Source organism: Liolophura sinensis, chromosome 8, assembly GCF_032854445.1.
Source record: "Liolophura sinensis isolate JHLJ2023 chromosome 8, CUHK_Ljap_v2, whole genome shotgun sequence".
NCBI classification, from domain to species: Eukaryota; Metazoa; Mollusca; class Polyplacophora; order Chitonida; family Chitonidae; genus Liolophura; species Liolophura sinensis.
In genome coordinates this window covers 32,034,551-32,048,503 of record NC_088302.1, presented here as the reverse complement: position 1 = coordinate 32,048,503, position 13,953 = coordinate 32,034,551, and the positions used below count along the sequence as shown (strand labels likewise).

At 36.0% G+C, this 13,953-nt stretch overlaps 1 protein-coding gene across 1 annotated transcript in view; it reads right to left on the bottom strand.

Moving 5' to 3' along the window:
• LOC135472872 (solute carrier family 4 member 11-like) overlaps positions 1–12,886 on the bottom strand; it is a 48,669-nt gene extending 35,783 nt beyond the window's left edge. Inside the window, exons 1-2 of the mRNA XM_064752577.1 lie at positions 12,835–12,886; positions 2,141–2,439 (exon numbers count right to left, since the gene is read on the bottom strand). The gene's annotated coding sequence lies outside the window, so the exon portion shown is untranslated. The remainder of the gene's footprint in view (positions 1–2,140; positions 2,440–12,834) is intronic.
• Between the last annotated feature and the right edge of the window lie 1,067 nt (positions 12,887–13,953).

The following is a 13,953-nucleotide window of genomic DNA, read 5'->3' as shown; positions in this document are numbered from 1 at the left end:
CCATAGAGCCCACCTTAGAATTCCAATATTAAAATGAAGTTAAATCTATTTTTAAAAATTTTGAAAACAAGAGGAGATATTTTAGCGTTTTTTTTCCTTTGCCAATTTATTGTAGCCCAATTAATAATTTTTTTCAACTGACCAGATAAGCAATTATTTCTTTATCTATTTGATTGATGCTTTACGCCCTCATCAAGAATCTTTCCCTTATTTGATGGTGGCCAGCATTTTAGTGGGAGGAAACCCATGACTATCCACAGGTTGCTGGAAGACCTTCCCATGTACTACCTGAGAGGAAGCCACATGTAGCATGAACTGGGCATGAACTTACAGCCACTGCACTTGCGAGAGGCTGACCTGAGTCAATGTGCTGTGCTAGCATATCCCCCCGCTTGGCCATGGAGGACCCACCCAAGCAATTAAGTAAAGCTCATGGGTGGTAATGGGAGAGGTGAAGTTCAAAAACACATAAAATTAACACAAAAGCTCATTAATTTCATTCACTAAGCAGCACAGCAAGTAGACTCACCACAAAATAGGTGCAGTCAGTTACAGCAATACATAAATAGAAAAAAATCTAAATATACATATATGAGTGCATAATTTTAATCCACATCTTATTACCTGTAAATCAGTACAAACCTACATGTACATTAAAGAATATACTGGGTATGGAAATTATGGTTTACTTAGTTCCATATATATCCGCATGCATATATTCTGCTTGAAACTATAACATGTACATGTTATACTTTCAAGCCTCTCATTGGGTAACTTCTGACTGACCAGACCAAAAAAAAACATGCAGTAGTTTTATACACATGGCTTGCCAATAACAATAACTGACCCTAATAATGAGGTATTACAGCAAGCTATTCAATTCCACCATTTATATAATAACTTCTTGCAGGTCAGCCTAAGGGCATAGATACAAAGTATAGCTGTAGAAATCGAACTGTGAACATTAATATGTGCAGTTTACAGGACTGTACTCACAGACATAAGCAGAAATTTTAAGACAAGCTGTAATCAGACCCCCAGGGGTAAAATGTTTACAGACACTTTCCTGACATTCATGCGGAACCTGCTGTACCATACATACGTTCCAGTAACCACGACCACTCAGCTAGTAGCTGATAACCTCTAGCGTAGCCAGGTAACTAATTCATGGACAACTCATTTCACTTACCACCTACATGTACATCTTCCTGAACGCACTCGACCAATAACGACAGAGTGATATAATAAAACATACCTACGTACATGTACCTGTATATTAAATACAATATGATCGCAGCTTTTTAACAAGTTTTAAGAGATACTGACTTTTTTTCTCTCTCAACAACCATTGTTTCACCACAAGGTTAAAGGCTTACATGTTACTCTTATTTGCACTTGCAGTAAGTACTTCCTTTGAGAAAATTAAAAGTTGAGATACAATATAAATTTACCAACAAATAAACCACAAATATTGTTTCCTGTTAGTCCAATATGAGACCTATGAAGTCAGGTGGAAATTTTCACTATTGTAATTCTTCAACCTTTTCGCATGTTTGCAAGGTGTTAATCCGAGTGTATTCTGAAGGGATTATTATGTGTAGCCTGATAAAATTATACTTCTTCTGAAGGCCCAAAATTGGCCAATTCAACCAATGTAGTTTTGTTCCCAAAATCAAATTCAAAATGTACATCAATTTCACTGAAAGTTGTTCTTTTATATGTAAAAATGTAGTAAGGTATGTATAAATTTATATCAAGTGTAGTACTAAAAATCTATTATTTATAACTGCCAAATATATGTTTACAATGTAACATAAAAGCTCTTCAAAAAACACAGCATTTTGAATAATTAACAAAACATTAAAATGTCGAGCACAGCTTAACAATGACAATTAAATTCATTAAATTACATCATTGCAGTAACTGTTGATAATTAAAGTACACCTTAGCCTTGAGTCTTTTGAAAATAATCACCTGATTGTATCCATCTGCGTCTTAAAAACAAGGGAACTGAATTGATAAAAGCATAGGAAAAAAAGAACAATTCCTGTTTTTTTTTTAATGGCTCAAGCTCAATGTCCATACTGTGCAACAACTAATACACCTGTATGTATTGCAGAAATGTAGATAAGAAACTTACCTGTGATTAATAAACTGAATCCTCAGGTGGTGAACAGGTAGTGAAATGTTCCTTAGTAGGACTTTACATGTGTTTCACATGCATGTAGATTAATGGTATCCAGTGCTGTCAGCTTGAGCATAAGGCACTGGTGTACAAATCAGCTGTGCTACTGTAGAAGCCTGAATTCCCTCAGTACAACTCTGCAGTCCACAAGCAACTGAGCAGAGCTTACAGCATTCATATAATCACAGCGTCAGTGAAGGGTGAACAGTAGGGAGACAGCTCAGCCAATCAAACGGCTTGTCCCACCCATTTGCCTGTCACAAAAATATAAATACATAAAAAAAATTAAAGAGGACTTTCAGAAAAAAAAAGGAAGAGAGTATTAGTATGCTGCACATATACACACGTTTATGCAAAGCTTTCTGCACTATCAAGCACTGTGCTATTCAAGATTTCAAAAGATACATGTCTAAATATTTAACCAAGTTAAAAGAGGTACATGTGAGTGCATGGTGGCTTTTCAGGAATGGGTACTATGTACTATTCTATTACTTGTACTATTCTTGTTGACCTACACTGGGAGGCAGACTGCAGTATGTTCATGTATTTTGTAAATCAAACAGCATCTCATCATAAGTCTATATCAACAAACATACATGTAAACGTCAAATCAGTATTACAAATGTCACTTCCTTTTGCACGTCAATCCGTTAGATCATATTGTCACTGAAAGATATCTTTAACCGGCTCAAACGTGAGGTGTGCTTTGCTAGGATTTAATCAGTGAAAATATCACACGACATTTCCTAAACTGTTAAAGGCCATCAAAGTTGTATCAACATTTACAGACCCTTTATGTGCCAGCCACCGTCATTAAATTGAAATTATTCTTGATGGCAAAGAAAAAATAAATAAATCGTACCATAGTCAAGAATATTTCACATATAAAACATCAGACAGGTTAAACTGGAGCAGACGGGCAATATACACGTATGTCACAAACCTCCTTAATTTATTTACTTATTTCACTGCTGTTTAATGTTATACTTAAGAAATTTTCACTCGCATTTATGATAGCAGTCAGTTTTAATGGAAGAAGAAACAGGAGTGCCCAGGATTTACAAACCACATTGACTTTGGCTATTACAGAAAATCTTTCTTAAGTGTTACACACAGGCTAACAAGCCAAACTGATGGTCTTTAACAACTGTAAGATTGTGCAAATAACCCCTTGATCTTGCTGACATCTGCTTGTCAACAAGGCCCATAAACCAAGGAGAAATCTACAACTTTTCTGTACAAGGTTGTTGTGTGTGTCCAAAGGAATCAAATGGGCAAAAAATCTGAATTTGAAAAAAGGATTTTTTTCTGAAAAATGAAATATTTCCTTGCTAGGTGTCACTGATATACATTTTACAATACACTTAAAAATAGCTTCAAACAGCTAAAAATGCATTTCAAAACATGCAGAAAATCTGTGGCTTCAAGACCCTTGGCTATTTTGGTCCGTTCTACCTCATGTCCCAAAAATTCAAATAAGGGCAAAATTCCTGGATCCAACACTGCCAGCACAAGAGGAGGATTGAACTCAAATGTTGTGTGTTTTGAGGTTAGGAGTCATTCACCTTTATCAAACATTTGCTGTGATGTCACGCTATTGTCTGCACGGTTGATTATTTTTCAAGAATCGACGCTTGCAAGTTTGTGGTTTGAGTGGTGATGGGTGACAACTTGTACCACCTACATGTAAGTGTGCCTTTGACTGGTATACGGTAGAGATGGATTCGTACTCACAAACAACAGGCTTTAAAACCAAACAGCATTCATTGACGCTAATTGTGATGTAACGCTTTTTGAATTATTTGCTTGAATTGACACCGCTCGATTCTTGAAAAACAACTCGCAACAGGTGATTCTTTTTCAAGAATCAACTGTTGCTCCACTACATATTTGATGAACCAATGAACACAGCAGCCAATTTTGGTTTCACATGGTCATTTTTAGTGCTAACATTACATGTAGTCACAGCTCTCGATGTAGTCACAGCTTTTGATGTCATCTTGACGGTGTACATACACACGTAGTGCTTCATAATATTATGTAAGGTTGCCTACTGCAGGAGGAACACAGATCAAACCAGTTTCTAGCCGTCTATCCAACTTACCTTGATTGCATGTAGAAGCCAATGGTAAACAGGAAACCAATCATAGCTTAAGAGGTCAGTCCACTGTCTAGCCCTTGACTACAACCGTGTACAGTTACAATGGATCTGTCTTTAATATGACTGTACAATCAATCAATGTAGATGTTTAAATGTAACAGCTAATTCTCCTACAAGAAGTGTCAACATTATGTCTTCAAACTGATACTTCTAAGCAGGATATGAGAGCATATTTATAGCCCATCATGATGATGACTGTGGTGCTAACTGAATGCATGCAGCCATGTAAGAACCAGTTCAATTGCTACAAGTCCGATTTCTAGTTGTGCAATCCATCAGTGTATGTATAACACTGCAATTATTGAATGGTGATCAAAATCTGGAGCAGCTGGGATAAACCACCAATCTTTGGCAAACTGCTGAGAAACCTTTCTGTGTGATTGTTGTACAGAAATGCTCACAATATTGGTGCAAGACAAGGTCTTCAATGACTTGTCAGATTGCGCAAACTGCCACAGACACATATTGTCATCACTGAATGCCTCAGTAGTTAAGCACTGACAGCTGGACAATTCCAACTGTCACAGGTCTGCGAGTCCATTATTGTCAATGTATGACAGTACCTCGTCAAGAATTGTCTGCGCTAACACATTTGTGTGTAGTCTTCAGCTGATGTGTTTCTAGTGGAAAGTATGATCTATGAGTGTTGAGAAATTATCTACAGACGGCTGCGATATCCCATTAATTATACATCATGCCTCGCTAACAGAGCTCAAGCCGTTTTCCACAACAAGATAAGGGATTTATTTATTGATGAGTCAACCTTCAGGAAAACTTGATAACTTACAAATAGCCGATGAACAAGTAGAGTAAATGTATACTCAAGAAAGATTACCGGTAAGGAACTTTTGAAGCTTGGTGTGCTGTGGAAGCGAGTGTAAACAGACTGATATTGTTAAGAGATTCAACTTGTTATTCATCCATTAAATGTATTCTGTCTATGCATTCCAAAACAGTGTAATGACATACATTCTAAAGATGCATATAATGAAGGGGTTATTAAGAAATATAAAATATGCCTCCAAAATGATTTTTTTTTCACCTTTTCTCCACAGTCACCTTCCCGAAATGCAATGTAAGTGGTTTACTTGTTTGATTGGTTTGATTGAACATCATACTGGTAGTCAGCTACTATGAGCTACATACATGTATATATGGTTACATCAAATCAAAGCAAACCACTCTCCTTCAACAGTTACTGTACCAAACAAATGTATTCCAATATACATGTACAACTTTCATAAAGATTTATTTTGAAGTGATGTGCACATACAGTATGTGTATTGCAGCTGATGTTAGTCATTACCCATCTGGCTTGATAGCTCATTTGATACAGCACTGGAGCTAGACATCCTATGTTGTGAGTTCAAGTCCTGCTGGAGCCAGTATTTCCACTGGTTTCGTGACAATTGCTTCACTGATAGCTCTTAATCTTTGTACTATGTGGATGTATTTCCTCATCATGCAAATATGCCCTGAACTTATTCAACCGCAATTTAACACAGACGTCTAAACTGCTTCAGTTCAGACAATAAGCATTTGATAGTGAGGTCGAGAGTTCAAATCCAGCTCCTGCTGGCTTTTCTGTGACCACACAAATGCACAGAGTGGTACGCAACCAGGTATACAAGCATTGGGTATAGTGCAAATTAACCAGCTGTTCCATGGCTGGCTAGTCATCATTTGTTCCTTTTAATCTATACCCACGAAATTATCCACAATGAGCCTGACACATTTATATGATAGATGAACAGTTATGCTGAATCCAAATTTTGTACAGCTTTACATTTCAACAATCCTGTTTAAATTTGTAACGTTAACTTCAACAAAATCCCTCCGTGTTTAAGATATATATACATGCACGTATAAAGGCTGTAGGAGCACATTACATCAGTTATCAGCTGCACAAGGATCGAGCCACCGTCACCGTATGTGGTATACCAGACAATGAGGCTCATCCTTTTAAAACTAGTACTTGTGGTTTACCAGACATTGAGCATCTTCCTTAGACAACCATCCCTACCATCCCGTGGTTCACCCCACACGACCAACCTCCGAACATGCAGCTTTTTAATCACAGGATCCGATGACAGCTGGGACCTCACAAAGTCAGGTACAAGTACTTCCTGTTTGCCTTACAATTTACCTGTGTCTGTACATATTTATACATGGTATAAACACTGCATTAAACAGTAAAGCCTGACTGCCAACACTAGTACATAAATATACATGTACTAATCCTTTCAATAATTATATAATGTACAAAACAAAAGCTGTGGGGAAAAAAAACGACAACAACAGAGCCTTGTATACAAGTTTCCAGTCTTCAGACAGTATTGTGGACAAGCAGACCTGCTCATGATACACACTACACTAAACCCAAATATACACTGTTATAATACTTTGAATAGGAAGAGCTATAATATTGTGGTAAAAAAAAATGTTCCCCTGCAAACTGTGTATATGATTTCTTTATTTCATGCAGGACATAAAAATTAGCTATAAAAGGTGATTTTTTACATGTATTTTTTTTTTTTTTACAAAATTCTGAAACAGATTTCTGGGCATTTCTGTTCTCAGAATCATAAAATTTCAATATTTGCCTTTGGTAAAAATCTGTAAAAGATAAGATCATTCATTATTTATGATCAGAGTACTGATGGTAAAATACACTGTGCATGTAACCATCAAATTTTCATTAGCCGAACCGCTGAAGGAAAACATTCTAATTTCGGACTGTTCTTCAACACAAATTCCAAATGGCGGGGCTGTATCAGCTAACGTCAGGCCACTACATACAAAATGTGAGACGAGGTGATAGGAGTCTCAAGATGTTTCTAATATAGCACCAATATTACATCAAGGAAAAATAGATGCCTTCACCTTCTCCCTTGATATCTTACTCATAACCCCTGTAAGTGATTTACCAGATCTGCCAGGGTTCCATGCAGCCACAGGTACTTGTACATATCTAATTTGAGATAAACTGCTTTGATAGTTAGAACACGGTGCCAGAAGGGCTTCCCAGCTTCCTGTACATGTGTGTCTAGAGGGACTTATAATCGCTATGGATAGGCCTGTCTGCCAGAACCAGTAAATATTCACAGGTCCTGATAAAAACTGTGTCATTGGCTATTCTAACTGATTGGCAGAGTTCCTTCAGCGTCACAGTATGGAAGATAAGCGTATCATAAATATATCATTAATATATATATATATATATATATATATATATATATATATATATCCCCTCAAGCCTCAATGTTTATGGTGAAACTTTTAGTGTGGATTAAGTTACAGGTATGTCTACATATTCACTATATTCAAGTTATAAGATTTGGCAAAATGATGCTATATTATTAAAGAGGTCCACATCTCTTGGTGGGAGTTTTCGTACTTGGAATTATATTCATTCATTTTTCTTTAACCGACCTCAACAGAGATGCTGTCTGTCTAGTTTCTCGCTGTAGTCAGTTATATACATGTACACATGTATATTTTCGGTTAAAAACTTGATTCTGTTTTTCTGGTTTTGAGGTGAGACACTGTGTAATCAAAAACAAAGAAAACCTTCTCAGTTCCAACATTTCCATGTACTGTATTCCAACATTCATTTTAATTCTTATCAGGGAAACAATCAAAATGAATGATTATGTTCAAAACAGCAAATGAAATACAATAACACTGATACACGCATCAACTTTCAGTGCAATTTATGCACATTTAGAATTTGATTTTGGAGACAAAACTGGATTGACCAGTTTCAGTTTATCACAAAAAGTACAATTTCAACACAGAATAATGCCTTCTGAATATGTTTGAATAAACACCTTGCAAACATGAGAAAAGGTTGAAGGATTACAGTAATAAGGGTTGGTTTTTTTTTTCTTTTTGCTTCTTTTTCTTGTACACCAATCCCTGATGCCAGCAAACAGCACAGTTTGTCACATTTGTTTGCAGACTAGTATTGAAGTGTGTCATGTTCCAAACAGTGGATTCAGGAAGTGTGCCCTTGGTTACCATAAGTGGACAACAAATGTACAACAATAACCAATACCATTTGGTATATGGTATGAATAACTCTTCGTTTATCGATTACCAACAACCATCTCACTGTCTCACAAAGTGCTTACATGTGACATGCATATGCTTTGACAAGCTGAAGACAATTTAAGGTCAACAATATTACAACAGACCTGAATTCACAAAACATCCCTTCAATGATGTTATATCAGACAACATCATTAATTCCTTTATTTTCAACCTCAACATCAATTCTGACACAAGGGTCAAGTGTGGATAATTACAAATGTGTTCTCAAATCGATGTTGAATGGCACTTTACACACAAACAACTGAATGGAGAATTGTTCACAAAATTTCTTAAGTTTAGCAAATTGCTGAAGTCGGTAGTTTTCTGTCCAAGTCCAACATACAGTGTTTCTTACCAACACTTCATAATTAGAATATTACGCTTGTTAAGCAAATCATTTCTCCTTAAGCAAAAGAACTTAAGGAGTTCTGTGACTCAAAGACATTTTTCATGAGCAGATCATGTGAATATTCGTTGACATGATTGCATCTGCATTATATGTACAGAGCAAAACAATCATGCAACAAACTGTATTTTTTGCGCAACATCTGCTTCAAAGAACTCCATTTTGAAAGATGATCTTATAAGCATCATGAATACTTTTTCAGGTGAAGTTTTCAGCCATGAAAACCAAAGGGCGCAATTCCTGCATGCACTTTGAACAATAAAACTAAAACAACTACTGAAAATCTATGCATAAAAATACTTTCCTTACGTCTTAATGATTTTTTTGAAATAAAGTTTATTGTATTGAAATTCTTGGAATCTATGGTGGATTTTATGAACCATACAGCAAGTGCTTAAATGCTATTGAAGTCACAAAAAGTATTTCCAATTTAAATACAGCTGTTCATGTTGGAAGAGCTCATATAATCCACAAGTGCAAATGATTACGTGAATAATTCTGGCAAAATTTTGCCCAGGTACAGTTGTAGATAAATATAACGGGGGAAAAAACGGGGGACCATGAAGCCTACCTAGAAGCTGATGGTCTATAAAGCTAATCTTAGAATTCAATCATTTTCATGCACATTATTCAGTTTTTCAAAAAGTCTAAAATGATGAGTATTAAGTAGGTATAATACAGTTTCTAGCAGTCTATCTAGTGATGCTTCAATTTTGAGCTATCTTTTTCCTTTTTATGCAGTAGTGGAATCATGCTTTGAGTAGTAAGGCCTCCCAATTTCCTTAGTTTTTAATATTTGTAAAACCGCTGACTAAATAACTCCATAAAATCCATAAAAGAAACCTTTTCCTATAATTTAACATTTACATTCGTGTACCTGTTTATTGCAAGCTAAATGAACACACCTTTAAACGCACCTGTATTTGGGCCTGCCCTAAAGTAAGTAATTTTTTTACCTTAATAGGCATATCATCTTCACTGGTCTTTGGTAATTAGTATTCATACATCTAAATTACAATATAGGCTAGAAGATTGCAGGCTTGCAAAGGAAATTTATCAATGCATTTACATTTATGATCAACTAAAACCTAATTATAAACACAACCATTCAATATACATACATGCACCAATGCCATTGCACAGTGTGCATATATGTCCTGTAATAACTTCAGCTGCACTAGTGAGCACACGCATGTCTATAATATACGGTACTATACTTGAAGTTGGCAAAAAAAAAAAAAAAAAAACTACATCCACACCACACACTTGACTGAATCAGTAATCTAATTTCTACAACATGTAAATAATAGAGTAAAGACCTACAAATACATCTGCATGAGAGACGCGAATCCTATTCGTGGAAATGGAAAACTTTTAAGCTGTTTGTTTATATGATAACGTCCATTTTTACTCTTGCATGAACTCACCTCAAATAATAAAGATTGACAAACAGCACAATGCTGTCTGCATGTTTACAATTACGCGAGTATTTGTTATCAAACAATTAGTCTGATATAGGCTTAAATAACATACACAGGCTAAAAATGTCTGGAGTGAGTGATTGATTGCTGGGGCTTAACATCGTGCTTAACAATTTTTCAGTCATATGACGACGAAGGAGTCCTTAGAGTGCCTCCTTGTTGCAGGATGGATTTTCACCGCTCTTTTATCTTCACTGAGCTTCACTGAGACTACTAACCGAAGGCAAGTAAGCCACCCCCGCTCGAGCCATTATACTGATATGGGGTCAACCAATCGTTGCACTATCCTCTTCACGCCGCACGCCAAGCGAGGAAGTTACAACTTTCTCTTTTTTAAGGTCTTAGGTGTGACCCGACCCAGGATTGACAAATGAACCAGGCACAAGATTTCCCTCGTCTGTTTGTGAGATTGTTCTTGCCTACATCAACCAATCAGCGTCTATGGAAATGTCATGTGAGTACATACAAAATAGCAGCTGTGACACAACATTTTGGGGTCACATGACCTTGAACATATCAACTGATCGTCTCTCGCCGTTGGAATCTTCAAACCTGGACAACAAATGTTGCTTGTCTTAGGGTTACCAATATTCCGGATCATCTGACACTGGGATCTGAAAATTTGATTTTCAACCACAAATGTTTTCCATGTGCGCTTGGCTTAAGAAGTGTGATACTGATTACATCACTTGTTATTCGTACGTTGTTCACAAGTTGCTTAATTGGTCTGCTGTCAGGGATGTTCAGGGATTGTGTGAGCTTTATATTTAATTCCAAGGAATTAAGTAGCTGTATAATATAACAAATTACCACCTCTATATATGTATTCAACCTCCTCCCCCACTCCCCCCGTTTTAAGCACAAAAGAAATGTGTTGGACTTATTCTTTTCTGTTTTAAATGGGGACAATGTACCACTCCGTGTCCTGTCTGATAATCTGTTTCCTCATGCCTGTAGCCTGGAATCTTTATTTAGGTGTACTGTTCAATTTTATTTTCATTCAATCTTTTTTTTTTTTTTTTAATCAAACAAGAGTCAAGTACTTGTTACACATACATAATTTCAAAAGATCACACATTTTATTACTTTATTTTATAAATCTGTTTACATGTTTTAAAAGGATATTAAAAATTATTTAATGTCCTGTATTGGGTGTTATGTCAGTAATAAAGTAATAAATACATAAATCATTCAATGTGGGAGGAAAAGTGAACAAAAAACGATGAGAGAAAGTCAGTGTCATTTAAAAATTCTAACAGTTTTAATTTGTCGGGTGATTAAAAACTGAAAAAACTTTAGATGGTACACTGGCTGTACATCCTACACATCCTAGGCTTTTCACGCTCTTTCATCTGAACTTCAGGTAGTGTTGATATAATAATGACAATAACAAAGGATCACAACTTAATGAATCCCTTTCAATAAAAAAATAATACCCCCAGGAAAAGATAAGGGTGCATGTAAATCTACGTCACCAGACTTAAGAATCATGCCGAATTTTAAAAAAACAAAAATATATTCCATCCAGAAAAATTCCCGCCTTTTAAATTACATGGAGTTTTACATGTTTCACTCCCATTTCATTTTGTTTAAATCTTAAATCTTAACACAAGACCTAAAGTTTCATAACTTTACCTCATATATAATGTAAAGTAGGCTGGCCTGTACACCAACAGGCTACCCAAGACTTACACAGCTAATATTATAGGTATGCTACTGTTTGTAGCTCATGCAGTCATCAGTTAGATCCATTAACATTTGGGAACAGCTGTTCAACTAAGCATATATCGGTACCAAACAACTTAACTCCACCAACATGTGCACAATGCTTACCAGATGCACATGCATGGCAAATTCTTACAGCCAATTTAAATCTATACCAGATACTCAATGCATAGAATGAACATCAATGTGATCTTTCTAAGAACGTACTTACTGCACATTTGGTGCATTTTTATATATTTATACCTGTGGTGTTTTCACAATCCTATCTTCAACTTCATGTTCACCTTTATTTTTATACAACTGCATTACAAATAATAACTATAATAATTGTTCATTGTTTCGAAACCATTTTGATGGTAAAATCTGAATAGTGAATGTTTTACATTCTTTTGTGGTATGTTCATGTGTTTGTCAGTCAGTAGAAACTTAAAACCTCAACACAGCCTTAGTTCAAGTTATTATTAGACTGGTCTGATTTGGATTAAAAATTTATCCCACCAGACACTCGCAGAAATGCACAGATATGAAATCGGGTGACCAGAAATACTGGTCAGTGCTTTAAGTGAGGCTGGTCAATCGACATTCTGATACGGGACGACAGACAATGGGAGGTCCCGGGCATTAGTTCACACCCGACCGGCCATAGATCAGTCATCAAGGAAAATGATCGTGCAACCGGCATCAAACGATTGCTGCACAGATCCAACGCTTCCCTACGGCTTTCCAACTACACTTGTTATCGCAACTAAAAGATTACTCACAACTTATTACGCAAAAATGTTACCTTTACGTCAGGAAATATGCTCTATTACACAATTTTTCTTGCGTTCTCGATCTCGCACATGGAACATCGATGTTTCGAATTAAAGCGCTTTGGAAGATCAACATTTCGCTTGTCTCCCTTGATTCGCTCGAGGGAGGCTCCACACGGTAAATTTCACAGACAGAATGTAAACAGTATTAATTAAAAAAAAAGAATACTTTTCTGATTTACATATCTTGAATGAAAAATGAGACTGGCGTAAAGAGAAATCTCCCAACAGTATTTTTTTTTCACCTTTTAATAGTAAATGAAACTTTAGACTCAGTTTTATACAGTACACATGTCGCTGGGCTAACCTAACACATCTGCTGCCCCGTATGTAACTTGATATATTGATAGTATATGTTACTGTTATTGATATGCCAGAGTTTCTTATCTGTTCTTCGGTTCAAAAGTGTTCATGATTTTTAACATATTTCATGGTTTGCTTAATAACCAGCCCCCCTCGGCGATAACCTGTCTGTCTAGAGGTTTTCTCTGCAATATAATTTCATACTGATGTAGGCCAATCCAACCTCCAAGTTCTCTGTTTTGAGTGAGTGAGTGAGTGCTTGGGGTTTAACGTCGTACTCAACAATTTTTCAGTCATATGACGACAATTCTCTGTTTTGAACACCATATCATGATGGGCCTTGCAGTCTCAAAATAAAACGATCTTTGCCGTCAATACTCAGTATTAACATTAACAATCCTCATCAGTTGTATTACATGTAAATACCGGTCTTTACAGCCCAGTTGTTCGAAATTATATTAGCTAATACCGGTATTATGTCACATTTTATATTTAAAATTTTAGTTCATATTTAATGTATTCGTACACTCCTTTTTTATGCTAAGTGCAAAATTGAAGATTTGCCTTTAAGTTAAATCTGGTATTAAGTCTTAAAACAGTTTTGAACAACCAGGCCCTGAGTGCACACGAATGAATGAATAATTCCTTTCGTCTTGGTTTGCAATGCTCAAAATTGTTTAAGGCACCAGACTATATTATGATTTATGTATTTACTTGATTGTTGTTTAGGGCCATCCTCACATATTAAATTTCATTTGTAGCCTAAGATATATATGACCGTCCGTTTT